The following is a 13,036-nucleotide window of genomic DNA, read 5'->3' as shown; positions in this document are numbered from 1 at the left end:
CTTGCGTGAATCACGCGTGTCACGAGAATTTCGTGTCACGCGCACACCTCTAGTTTGGGGTATCTTAAAACTTCTTAACATCGTTTTATAAATTGTGAGTTAGCCCATACGTGGTATATATTAGACAAAAAAGGTATGGAAAGGTAAGTATACAAATAATTACGAATAGATATGGACTTTTGCACGGTACGTCGAGAGGCAGAATTTAAATATGGTGGGCGCTTATGTGGGGGCTATATACAATTATGAACTTGATATGGACCAATTTTTGTGTGATTGGGGTGATCGATTTATCTGAGGGCTATATATAACTATAGACAGATATGGACCTAGTTAGTCATGGTTGTTAACGGCCATATAAAGGCTGATACGGTCAAAATTTGTTCAATATAAACTTGACGTATTTGTTTCAATTTTGCATTTAAAAAACCTGAACACCCCTCATTTTGAAGGTGTGTGTGTGTGTGTGTGTAGAATGTTGCTCCTATTTTGATTTTCGAATTCACTCTTCAGTTGTCAAAATGCCGTCCAAGCAAGAAGAGCAGCGTATCAAAATTTTGCTCGCGCATCGCGAAAATCCGAGCTACTCGTACGCAAAACTGGCAAAATCGCTAAAAGTTGCCAAATCAACCGTATCAAATGTAATTAAAGTGTTTGTGGAACGTTTGTCGACAGCCAGGAAGTCTGGATCGGGGGAAAATCGAAAACCGGAAGCCGCTGAGACGACAAAGAGAGTTGCCGGTAGTTTCAAGCGAAACCCTAAACTCTCTCACCGATATGCCGCAAATAAGTGTATCGTCTACAACCGTGCATCGAGCCAAAAAACGAGCCGGACTATCGACTTACAAGAAGGTAGTGACTCCAAATCGCGATGATAAACAAAATACGACGGCCAAAGCGCGATCCCGGAGGCTGTACACGACGATGCTGACGAAGTTTGACTGCGTGGTAATGGACGACGAAACCTACGTCAAAGTCGACTACAAGCAGCTTCCGGGACAGGAGTTTTATACGGCAAAAGGAAGGGGAAAGGTAGCAGATATTTTCAAGCACATAAAACTGTCAAAGTTCGCAAAGAAATATCTGGTTTGGCAAGCCATCTGTACCTGTGGCTTGAAAAGCAGCATTTTCATAACTTCCGGGGCTGTCAACCAAGAAATTTACGTGAAAGAGTGTTTGAATAAACGTCTGCTGCCTTTCCTGAAGAAACACGGTTGTTCCGTACTGTTTTGGCCGGATTTGGCATCTTGCCATTACGGTAAAAAGGCCATGGAGTGGTACGCCGCCAACAACGTGCAGGTGGTTCCCAAGGACAAAAACCCTCCCAACACCCCAGAGCTCCGTCCAATTGAGAAATACTGGGCTATTGTCAAGCGGAACCTAAAGTATACCAAAAAAACTGCTAAGGACGAGCAGCAGTTCAAGGTAAACTGGCTTTCTGCGGCGAAGAAGGTGGACAAGGTGGCTGTACAAAATCTGATGGCAGGTGTCAAGCGTGAGGCCCGGCAATTCGGATTTGGAAAAGCGAAAGCCTAACTGAATATTTTTCCTAAATTTTATACTAATTGAACTTGAAAAAGAAATTTAATTTGATTTTTTAAATAAACGATTTCACCGATTTACACGCGTTTTCCCTTGACCAAATTTTGACCGAATCACCCTTTACTAGCACAATGTACCAAATTTCAACTGACTCGGATGAAATTTGCTCCTCCTAGTGGCTCCAAAACCAAATGTCGGGATCGGTACTTATGGGGGCTATATATGATTATGGACTGATATGGACCACTTTTGGCATGGTTGTTAAATATCATATACTACCACCACGATATGAGCCAATTCCTGCATGTTTGTTGGATACCATATACTAACATCACGTACCAAATTTCAACCGAATCGGACAAATGTGGGGATCGGTTTATGTGGGGGCTATATATAATTATGAATCGATATGGACCAATTTTTGCATGGTCATTAGAGACCATATACTAACACCATATACCACATTTCAGCCGGATCGGATGAAATTTGCTTCTCTTAGAGGCTCCGCAAACCAAATCGGGGGATTGGTTTATATGGGAGCTATATATAATTATGGACCGATGAGGACCAATTTTTGCATGGTTGTTAGAGACCATATACCAACACCATGTACCAAATTTCAGCCGGATCGGATGAAATTTGCTTCTCTTAGAGGATCGGCAAGCCAAATTTGGGGGTCCGTTTATATGGGGGCTATATATAATTATGAACAGATGTGAACCAATTTTTGCATGGTTGTTAGTCACCATATACCATGTACCAAATTTCAGCCGGATCGGATGAAATTTGCTTCTCTTAGAGGCTCCGCAAGCCCAATCGGGGGATCGGTTTATATGTGGCCTATATATAATTATTGACCGATGTGGACCAATTTTTGCATGGTTGTTAGAGACCATATACCAACACCATTTACCAAATTTCAGCCGGATCGGATGAAATTTGCTTCTCTTAGAGGCTCCGCAAACCAAATCGGGGGATCAGTTTATATGGGGGCTATATATAATTATTGACCGATGTGGACCAATTTTTGCATGGTTAGAAGAGACCATATACTAACACCATGTGCCAAATTTTAGCTGGATCGAATGAAATTTGCTTCTCTTTGAGCAATCGCAAGCCAAATTTGGGGGTCCGTTTATATGGGGGATATACGTAAAAGTGGACCGCTATGGCCCATTTGCAATACCATCCGACCTACATCAATAACAACTACTTATGGGGTCTTAGAGCAATATTTCGATGTGTTACAAACGGAATGACAAAGTTAATATACCCCCATCCTATGGTGGAGGGTATAAAAATCTATTAACCCTAGCTCTGACATCAAATTTTTCTACATTATCTGCCATTACACAGAAAAAAATATCGCCAAAACATTTCCACTTAAAAAGTTGATTGAGTTTTAAAGTTGTTTTCAATTAATAAATTAATTGATACAATTAACTCTTTTATGATTGAAATATTTTAAATTTTCAATTAAAAATATTTCATTAAAAAGTTAATTGTATCAATTGTTGATACAATTAACTTTTTAATCAAACTAATAACACAAAGTCAGTTAAGAAATTAATTGAAAATATTTACGTTTTTAATTAAAAAATTAATTGAGGTTTGTAATGAACATTAATTAAACTTTTAATTGATTTCATAAAATAAAATAATTGAAGGTATCTTTTTTGCCCAATTGTGTTTGAAGGCATTTCAATTAAAAAATTAATTCGATCAATTAATTTCGTGATGTAATCAGAATTTTTTTTTTCTGTGTGTTGAAGAGATTTCAATTAAAAAATTAATTGGATCAATTAATTTCGTGATTGAATCAGAAAATTGTTTTTCTGTGTGGGCACTTCCGTGCAAGCAACGTAACTCCTTGGCTCTTTCCAGTTTCACTTTTTTTGTGCATATTAAAAAATAAATAAAATTCAGTGTAATTGTTCAGTTTTTCCTGGGGGAAATTCACCGAAATTAGTTTCGATGCCACCATAAAATATGTCTTTCAACCGCAATGCACAACATTCGTCAGATTTCTGAAAATATTCCTCAACCTTTTCCATATTTTTAGGTTTGTCGGTCGATTGGATAGGTCATCAATATCATGGGGCAAAATGAATCATAACCAGTGTTGCCACATTAATTAAATTTTTGATTGATTTCATAATAAAACTAATTGAAATTTGCTAATGAAATCAATTACTTTTTTAATCAAGTATATTTTTTTGCCCAATTAAAACTGTGATATTCATCCCTACCATTTTTGTGATTAAAGACATTTCAATTAAAAAATTAATTCGATCAATTAATTTCGTGATTGAATCAGAAAATTGTTTTTCTGTGTGGGCACTTCCGTGCAAGCAACGTAACTCCTTGGCTCTTTCCAGTTTAACTTTTTTTGTGCATATTAAAAAATAAATAAAATTCAAGAACCAACTTTTAGCCGAAAAATGCACAATCCTTCAAATAAGTGTCAGATTATTCAATAGATCAGAATTTAAAGATTATTCCCCAAATTCATAAAAGTTAACGTACACTTTAAGCCTAATATTGCCACAAAAATTCCTTCGATAAACTGTCAGTAAATTACACTAGTTTACAAAAATAATTCATGTACGAGTACACTTGATGAAAATCAAAAAATTTGTTTCGAATTCAGCAGCTCAAAATATTATGTATTATGTATTTCTAACTCGAGATATATTGTGTTTAGTGAAAAACAGAGCGAAATTTTAAAAATAACGGGATATCTCAAAAACTGTTCCATAAAAAATATTTAAACATTTTTTTTCGAAATCAGCAGCTCAAAATACATAAGAAAAGTTGATTTTAATCAAGTGTACATTTTGAGTGTAAACTAGTGTTATTATTAATATGGGTATATCCCTTTAAACAAACCCTGTTTTTTCCTTACTTTAAGGAAAATTGCCTGTACTTCAAAGATACAAAACTGTAACGGAGGGACACAGATTTCCTATCCTAATTTAAAGGTAACATATTTTAAAGCAACTATTATGAAGTTTCTTTTAATTAAAATTTCATTATTTTAAAGAAATTTTACCTTAATATGGTGTAAATTGCGTGTCCTAAAATGTAGGTAAATATTGACCTAATATAAAAGATTATGATTTTTCAGTGTAATTATTCAGTTTTTCCTGGGGGAAATTCTCCGAAATTAGTTTCGATGCCACCATAAAATATGTCTTTCAAACGCAATGCACAACATTCGTCAGATTTCGGAAAATATTCCTCAACCTTTTCCATATTTTTGGGTTTGTCGGTCGATTGGATAGGTCATCAATATCATGGGAGCAAAATGAATCATAACTAATATGACAGAAAATTTTTCATAAGAATCAGTCTTACACAAAACAAAAAAAAATTATTTCAATTATTCAATTCAAAAACATTTAATTTTATGTCATTTTTTATATTTTTAAGAAATTTTTCCCAACCCAATGAAAGTTAGTTGCGGTTTACTCAAGCTGGGGGAACATTTTGTAACCAATTCCAAAATTTAAAATGGTATGGTCTAGTTAAAGGTTATTGAAATACAAAAAAGAATTTAATTTACCAGACCTAGTAAAAGCCTATTATTATAATAAAAATAATATAATTAATATAAAAAATAAAATAAATTGAGAATAAAAGTAAAAAATAAGAAAAAAATTTGACAGCGGTGGGATTCGAACCCACGCCCTTTCGGACTGGTGCCTAAAACCAGCGCCTTAGACCACTCGGCCACGCTGCCCACATCTGTGCTGTGTCACAAAGTCTTTTTCAACACACACCATGCGCAGTGGTTAAACAACAACAACTCTTGATCATGAGATCATATTACTGGGGTGTGTTTTATTTGCCTTGCTAAGAATTTCTACAGTGGACTGTTAATACAGCAAGCACACACGTTTTAGAGTACAATGTGTATGGATGCATGTATGTGTGTGTATACATTACGGTATACTCATTCGAACAACCAACCACCAGTACTTGAAATGCATGGTGTGGCACACTGGGCGAAATAAAAATACAAAAGACAACAACGTGGTGAACAACAAAGAAGCCCATGAGGGTATTTCTTTCTCCTTTTACATGATACTAAGGGTTGGATGTCGTCCAACAGTGAGGATTAATTTGAAAACCAGACTAAATCAGAAAACAATACAAGAACACCTTAGACGAAAAAGTAAAAGAACATATCTATTAGGACAAAGTAAAAGAAGTTAACAAAAATCGGCTCGGATGTTGGGACAAAATGTTGATATTGTGAATAATATTTGTTAGTAACACATGGAAATATGAACCATGTCAGGTTTTCAGTATAAAAAACTTTCACGCTTAAATCCTCAAATTTCTGTATCTCCGTTTATTTTTCATTTTTATAACACGAAAATAAAAGTTTAATTAAATTTCTATCTACTCATTTTCAATTTTAATTGCCAAAAAAATACCATCGAAATGAAAAGCCTTTAGAACTACCTTCGAATAATAACCTTCAGAATCAGAAATGTTGACGTAAAAAACATGAATCTCAAATATGAGCCAACTAAAATTAAAGATTATTTTAAAAAGGACCAAATAGATTAGAATTAAAGATTCCTAAATATTTTTATTTTCATATATCTCCGTTATGCTTTAACTCCCAGTTAATGTTTACACTGAAAAAAAGTCCGTACTTAAACTAACGATAAATTTAACGTATTTTCATTAAAAAAAAATTATTTGTTTGTGCTAGAATTAGGGTTTCCATATGGATAATTTTCAAAAGAGAACTTTCGCTTTTAAAAAAAGAGAACATTTTAACTAAAAAAAGTTTACAATAAAACAAGTATATACGGCCGTAAGTTCGGCCAGGCCGAAGCTTATGTACCCTCCATCATGGATTGCGTAGAAACTTCTTCTAAACACTGCCATCCACAATCGAATTACTTAAGTTGCGGTAACGCTTGCCGATGGCAAGGTATCTTAAAACTTCCTAACCATCTTCTAAATTGTATGTAAGTCCATTCGTGGTACATATATATCAAATCAAAAAAGATCGATCCAATACGTATATAATTCAGTTTGACAAAGTAGACATAAAATATTGACAAAATTTTCTACAGAAATAAAATTTTAACAAAATTTTCTATAGAAATAAAATTTTCACAAAATTTTCTATAGAAATAAAAATGTTGACAAAATTTTCTATAGAAAGAAAATTTTGACAAAAATTTCTACAGAAATAAAATTTTAACACAATTTTCTATAGAAATAAACTTTTGACAAAATTTTCTATAGAAATAAAATCTTGGTAGATTATTTTTGGCTCGAGTGGCAACCATGATCATGAACCGAATAAAATTTGAACAAAATTTTCTATAGAAATAAAATTTTGACAAAATTTTCTATAGAAATAAAATTTTGAAAATGATGAAAATTTTATTACACCCAGAGAAGGAATATGATCACCTCAAACATGTTTTAAGAGCAAAATGTTATTTTTGGGTGGTGACCATGTAACATGATTTTCGCAACCATGTTATTTTCTCGGAAATCATGTATCTGATTTCGGCAAGCAGGTTATATTTGAGGAGAAAATAACATTTTAGTGACAAACATGTTACATGGTCACCATACAAAAATAACATTTTGCTCTTGAAACATGTTTGAGGTGATCATATTCCTTCTCTGCGTGTATGAACCGAATAAAATTTTAACAAAATTTTCTATAGAAATAAAATTTTGACAAAATTTTCTATAGAAATAAAATTTTGACAAAATTTTCTATAGAAATAAAATTTTGGTAGATTATTTTTGGCTCTAGTGGCAACCATGATTATGAACCGATACAACCAGATTGGATGAAATTTGCTTCTCTTGGAGACTTCGCAAGCCAAATCTGGGGATCGGTTTATATGGGGACTATATATAATTATGAACCGATGTGGACCAATTTTTGCATGGTAGTTAAAGACCATATACCAACATCATGTACCAAATTTCAGGCGGATCGGATGAAATTTGTTTCTCTTTGAGGCACCGCAACCCAAATCTGGGGATCGGTTTATATGGGCGCTATATATAATTATGGACCGATGTGGACCAATTTTTGCACGGTTGTTAGAGACCATATACCAACATCATGTACCAAATTTCAGCCGGATCGGATGAAATTTTCTTCTCTTTGAGGCTCCGCAAGCCAAATCTGGGGATCGGTTTATATGGGGGCTATATATAATTATGGACCGATGTGGACCAATTTTTGCAAGGTTGTTAGAGACCATATACCAAATTTCAGCCGGATCGGATGAAATATGCTTCTGTTAGAGGCTCCACAAGCCAAATCTAAGGGTCCCTTTATATAGGGGCTATACGTAAAAGTGGACCGATATGGCCCATTTTCAATACCATCCGACCTACATCGATAACAACTACTTGTGCCAAGTTTCAAGTCGATAGCTGGTTTCGTTCGGAAGTTAGGGTGATTTAAACAGACGGACGTACGGACATGCTTAGATCGACTCACAATTTCACCACGACCCAGAATATATATACTTTATGGGGTCTTAGAGCAATATTTCGATGTGTTACAAACGGAATGACAAAGTTAATATACCCCCATCCTATGATGGAGGGTATACAAAAATTCTTTATTAAATAATTAATAATTTTATTGATGTTAAAATTAAAATAATAATAGTTTCTAATGATAGAAACAACGAAATAAATAAATAATAAAACAATAAAAAACAAAAAAATCACATTTTCTTAAAAAATAAGCAAAATAAATTGACGACGACAACATATTGGCGTATTTACGTCATACGTTCAATTACATCTATTTCTAATTTTTACGCCGTACGTCGAAACGTTGCAATTGTGTTCCGGCCTTTAATTTGTCAACAGATTTAAACCAGTAAACAATTAGTGGCGAACAATTGTGGCGAATTCCTACTAAATAAATAAAATTCCATCAATCTAGGATTTTTTTGAAATAGAGTACATAAAGAGCTTAAAAATACGGCACCAAAAAAAGAGAGTGAACAAAAAGATACGAACACAAAAAGAGAACATGTTTTCTTTAAAAGAGATGTAATGGACAGCCTAGTTAGAATTTATAATTTTTTGCGAAATTTTCCACAGACCAATGAAATTTTCCTTTTTTTTGAGTATTTTTCAAACATTTTATGAACTAAACATGGGTATAAAGCACAATGACCGTTCACATAAGTTCAATATGAACTAAAGCAGAAGACAATTTTCGTACGATTTCTAAACATAGTACGTAAAGTAGAGGCAAAAAGAGCACATTCAGCTTATAAAAAGAGCACACTTTTTCAAATAACGTACAATTTACGAAAATTAATGAAAATTTCGTTGTTTTAATGGCGAATTCACGAAGTATAGTTAATGAAGAATTCTTCGTAAAATTAACGAAGAGAATCCTTTTGGTGTAGTTAAAATAAAGAACATTTTTGGGAGTACACTTTTAGAAGTTCTTTTAAAATTGTGCCTTAAGAACAACTTCCAATTTTTTTTGCTGGGATCTTCAATAAAGTTCATTCGTGAATTTTTTATTTTAAAATTTATATGTCACCTATGAAAATTCATTTCGGGAACATTTGCATTGAACCTTATATCCAGTACCGTAAGAAAAGTGATCGATTAGTATTTCATTTCAATAAAATGCCACCTAACACACACATTTTATAGAAAATTACAATCACATTTTACTCGACAGTTGATGATTTCCTTTTCACAACACATCTGCCATTTCTCAAATATCCTCTCCTATTATAATAGGTCTGCCACTAATTGTAATGACCATTCTACTCAATTCAGCAAGGCAATGGTAAACCGCGGTTAATTATTAAATTTTAAATGTGGTAATTTAATATTATGCTTCCAGCAACATTCATTTGTGATGTCAGAGAAACGAAAAAGGAAATTTATTTAATTTCCTTCCAAGATTTTCTTCTTTTCATCTTTTTTTTCACGAAATCAACAAGCATTACCACAATTATCGCCATGGGTGGGTAGCGATAATAGAACAAGCAGTGTCGGATATCGCAGGGCTATTTGTAATCCACTATTCTATGGTCTTGCAAGGAGATCAACATGTTTCCGTTTTGCGGTCCTTTTGTCCTGTTTACATCATCCACCAGAAATCTCATAATCATCTCCAAAGAATTGAAATGTTACACCACCGGAAGGAAAAAGGGTTAACGGATGTTAAGATGTCAGTGTCAGGAGTATCGTCATCACCGGTGGTCCGTTGTCGATTGGCAACAGCCAGTGAATGGGTTGAATGACTTAGGATTATGAGATTTTCTGACATTTGTTTTAAGTGTTAATTGGATATTTTTCATGAAATGATAATTTGCTGCGAAACGCTTTCATTTAATTAAGGGTTGGCATTGTCAATTGGGTTTGTTAGAAATGTAGAAAAAAACAATGATTGCACTTATAGGACTAGTTAAAGCCATATGCAATGAACAAGGTGAACTAAGAAAATAATGTTTATTATGTAGTTCAATGTGTCAAGTCTCTAGTGATTAATGCTTAGTACCAAGTTCGTTTCTGCGAAAAACGAATAATAGCATTTATCACAGTGTGTGGTGTCCCAAACCGAGAGTTTTCGCTATCTGTTAGAAAAAAATTAAATCAAAGATTTCGCTGTTATTCCGCGTGAAAGTTTATTATATAGAGTAATACCGGTGTTTCCAAAAGTAGGGGAAATTCCCTACATGTAGGTTTGTTTTTATAATTTTTAGCGTTTGTAGGGAGTAGTGGCCGATTTTTTCAAATACACCAAAACGTAGGGAATTTTTCCTTCAACAATATTTTCAATAACTTTTGTGTTTTGGTGGCCATGGTGAAGGAAAATAGTCAAATACGCCGATGCTTTTTGCTAGCGTTTTCATTTAGGTCGTCGCCAATACTTAAGTTCGAAACTGGCAACGTATGATCTTCGACGACGTATGGTAACATAATAAGTCGTTACAACAAAGATAATTGAGAAGAAGATGCAGTCTTGTCATAGCAAAACTGAAACACCAGAGGACTCTGCCAACAAAATATCATAAAGTTTGCGTCGACGTGTCTCTCAAATGTACTGCCGTTTGCGTCGGAAAATATCATAACATTTGTGTTTTTCATAAATTTCTGAATAAAATCCCACAAAAGCAATACCAAAACGATTGTAGAAAATTAAAATAATACGTATGTGCATATTGAAGCGAATATTCATTATGGTTTTATGTGAATATTGCCGTTTAAATTTATTCCTGGGCAGAGCTGCTTTGGAAAAAATTGACAAATAAAACAATTTTTTTCTCATAGCCCTCTACACATTGACATTTGTTTTCTCTTTATAAGAGCACAATGCTTAATCTTGTTATACTCAATTATCTTTGGTTACAAAATACAAATAACTTCACCAATTGAAGAAGAAGAAAATAAAACACAGAGGAATGGTCCAAAATTTTGGTAAGTTTTCGTTTTTCTTGTACTATAATTTTGCTTACTTTATGTATTTTCTAGGAAAATGGCTTCGAATTCATCTAAGTTATCTGATGAAGAAAACATTAAACAATATAGAAAACAAAAATATAGACCGGAATGGCATGACAATGAGATCTTTAAAGGATGGCTGGCTGAGGTGGAAGGGGATAAATACAAGTGTAAATGCATTGCTTGCGGCAAACAAATGAGCTGCGGAAAATCAGTACTTGAAAAGCATGCTAAATCGAAGTTTCACATGAAAAATATTTCTGCAACAAATAAAACGAACCCATGTACAAGTTCCTTTGCAAAAAAAAAGTGATGAATCCGATTTGGTGGCCAATTTTGAAATACGCCTTAGCATGTTCTTTGCGGAACATAATGTAGCAGTACAAGTAGTAGACCATTTAGTCCCACTGCTGAAAGATATTACCCCGGATTCCGACGGATACAAAAATTCAAACTCGGTAGAACCAAGTATTCAAAAATAATTGAAAATGTATTAGCTGAGGAGCAAAAAGGAAAACTCGTCAAAAAACTGCAAAAATGTAAGTTTTCAGTTCTTATTGATGAAAGCACCGATATCTCATGCAACAAAACCATGTGTGTAATCGCACAATTTTATGATGAAGTAATGGGGAAAGTAAATATTCAACTATTAGACCTGCTGCAAGTTGGATCAGACGGAAGTGCCGAAAGTCTTTACAAGAATTTTAAAGAACTTCTCAGTAGTTATAAAATACCCTTGTCAAATATCATTGGATTGAGCACAGATGGTGAAAATTTAATGGTTGGAAAAACAAATTCGTTTTCATCTCGTCTTCTTATAGACAATCCAGACACAATTACCATAAAATGTTTGTGCCATTCTGCTATCATTGTGGAAAACAAAGCATGCATGACTTCATTCAGAGCACCTGAAGAACTTATTCGTCAAATTGGAACGTATATGTCGGGTAGCGCCAAGAGATGCTCAGAGCTTCGAGAGTTCCAAGATCTACTCAACAAATATTAAAGGTTTCTGAGACTAGATGGTTATCATTTACATCAGGTATTACTATGGTATTAACTATCGCATCGCCGTAACATATGATATGTAGCCGTTGCGACCAATTATAATTGGTCACCTTGGTAGTTTATTTTTTTCATGTGGCTTGTATATAACAATATATTTTAACATTTCTAAAGTTTTCTAATGCGAACCTTCTTTAATTAGATGCGCAATTGGAATACAAAAACCTTCCAACTACCACAACAGACGACTTGCGGGATGCAGTGACTGAAGTGCGACATGGAGCTGAATTGGGAGAAAAATGCATGGGGATATGATTAGTTGTATGTATGTATTAAATGAATTAAAGAAACAAATACATGTTACGTGTGATTTATTAAACTAAATATGTATTACTATAATTAATACCGGGTTGGTATTAAACCCAATACCGTAGGGATGCCAGACGTGCTCTTTTAAAGAGCACATGTTCTCTTTTTTACAAAAAGTGCTCTTAAAACAAGATAGGTCAAAAGAGCACGCAAAAGTGCTCTATTTTTAGTTAGTACTCTTTTTATGCATCACAACAATTATTACTCCAATGCGATTCAATAAATGGTAAAAGTAAACTGAAAATACGTAAATGTCACAATACGAGATTTTCCTATGCCGTTATTTTCTAATTAAATATTGATTTACTTTATATATCAGAGTCGAAGAAGAGCATGCCGAAGTTGCTTCTTCCCTTTGTACCAAAAACAATAGATGATGAAGACGGGAGAATGGGCAACGTCATGCCAAATGGTTCATTTACGGTGTTCGATACATACACGTTCGTTCATTTTTAATTTGCAATATTTTTTGTTAAAAACTCACAAATGATGTTAAATTTTGTGTAAATAATAATGAGAAACTTTTGACCGATTGTTCTACGTCATTCCCTGATATAAATTTCTTTTTATTCTTGGTTTAATTTGTGGAACAAAAAATCATAAACGACACGTTTGCATCGAACGCCGTCAATGG

At 33.9% G+C, this 13,036-nt stretch overlaps 1 non-coding gene across 1 annotated transcript; it reads right to left on the bottom strand.

The window, feature by feature from the left end:
• Nucleotides 1–5,204: 5,204 nt before the first annotated feature.
• TRNAL-UAG (transfer RNA leucine (anticodon UAG)) lies at nucleotides 5,205–5,284 on the bottom strand. The gene has a single exon. It is a non-coding gene; the product is annotated as a tRNA-Leu (tRNA).
• Nucleotides 5,285–13,036: the final 7,752 nt, after the last annotated feature.

This window comes from Haematobia irritans, chromosome 1 (genome assembly GCF_050003625.1).
Source record: "Haematobia irritans isolate KBUSLIRL chromosome 1, ASM5000362v1, whole genome shotgun sequence".
NCBI classification, from domain to species: domain Eukaryota; kingdom Metazoa; phylum Arthropoda; class Insecta; order Diptera; family Muscidae; genus Haematobia; species Haematobia irritans.
The sequence above is the reverse complement of the archived record's forward strand: the minus strand, read 5'-3'. Positions and strand labels throughout refer to the sequence as shown.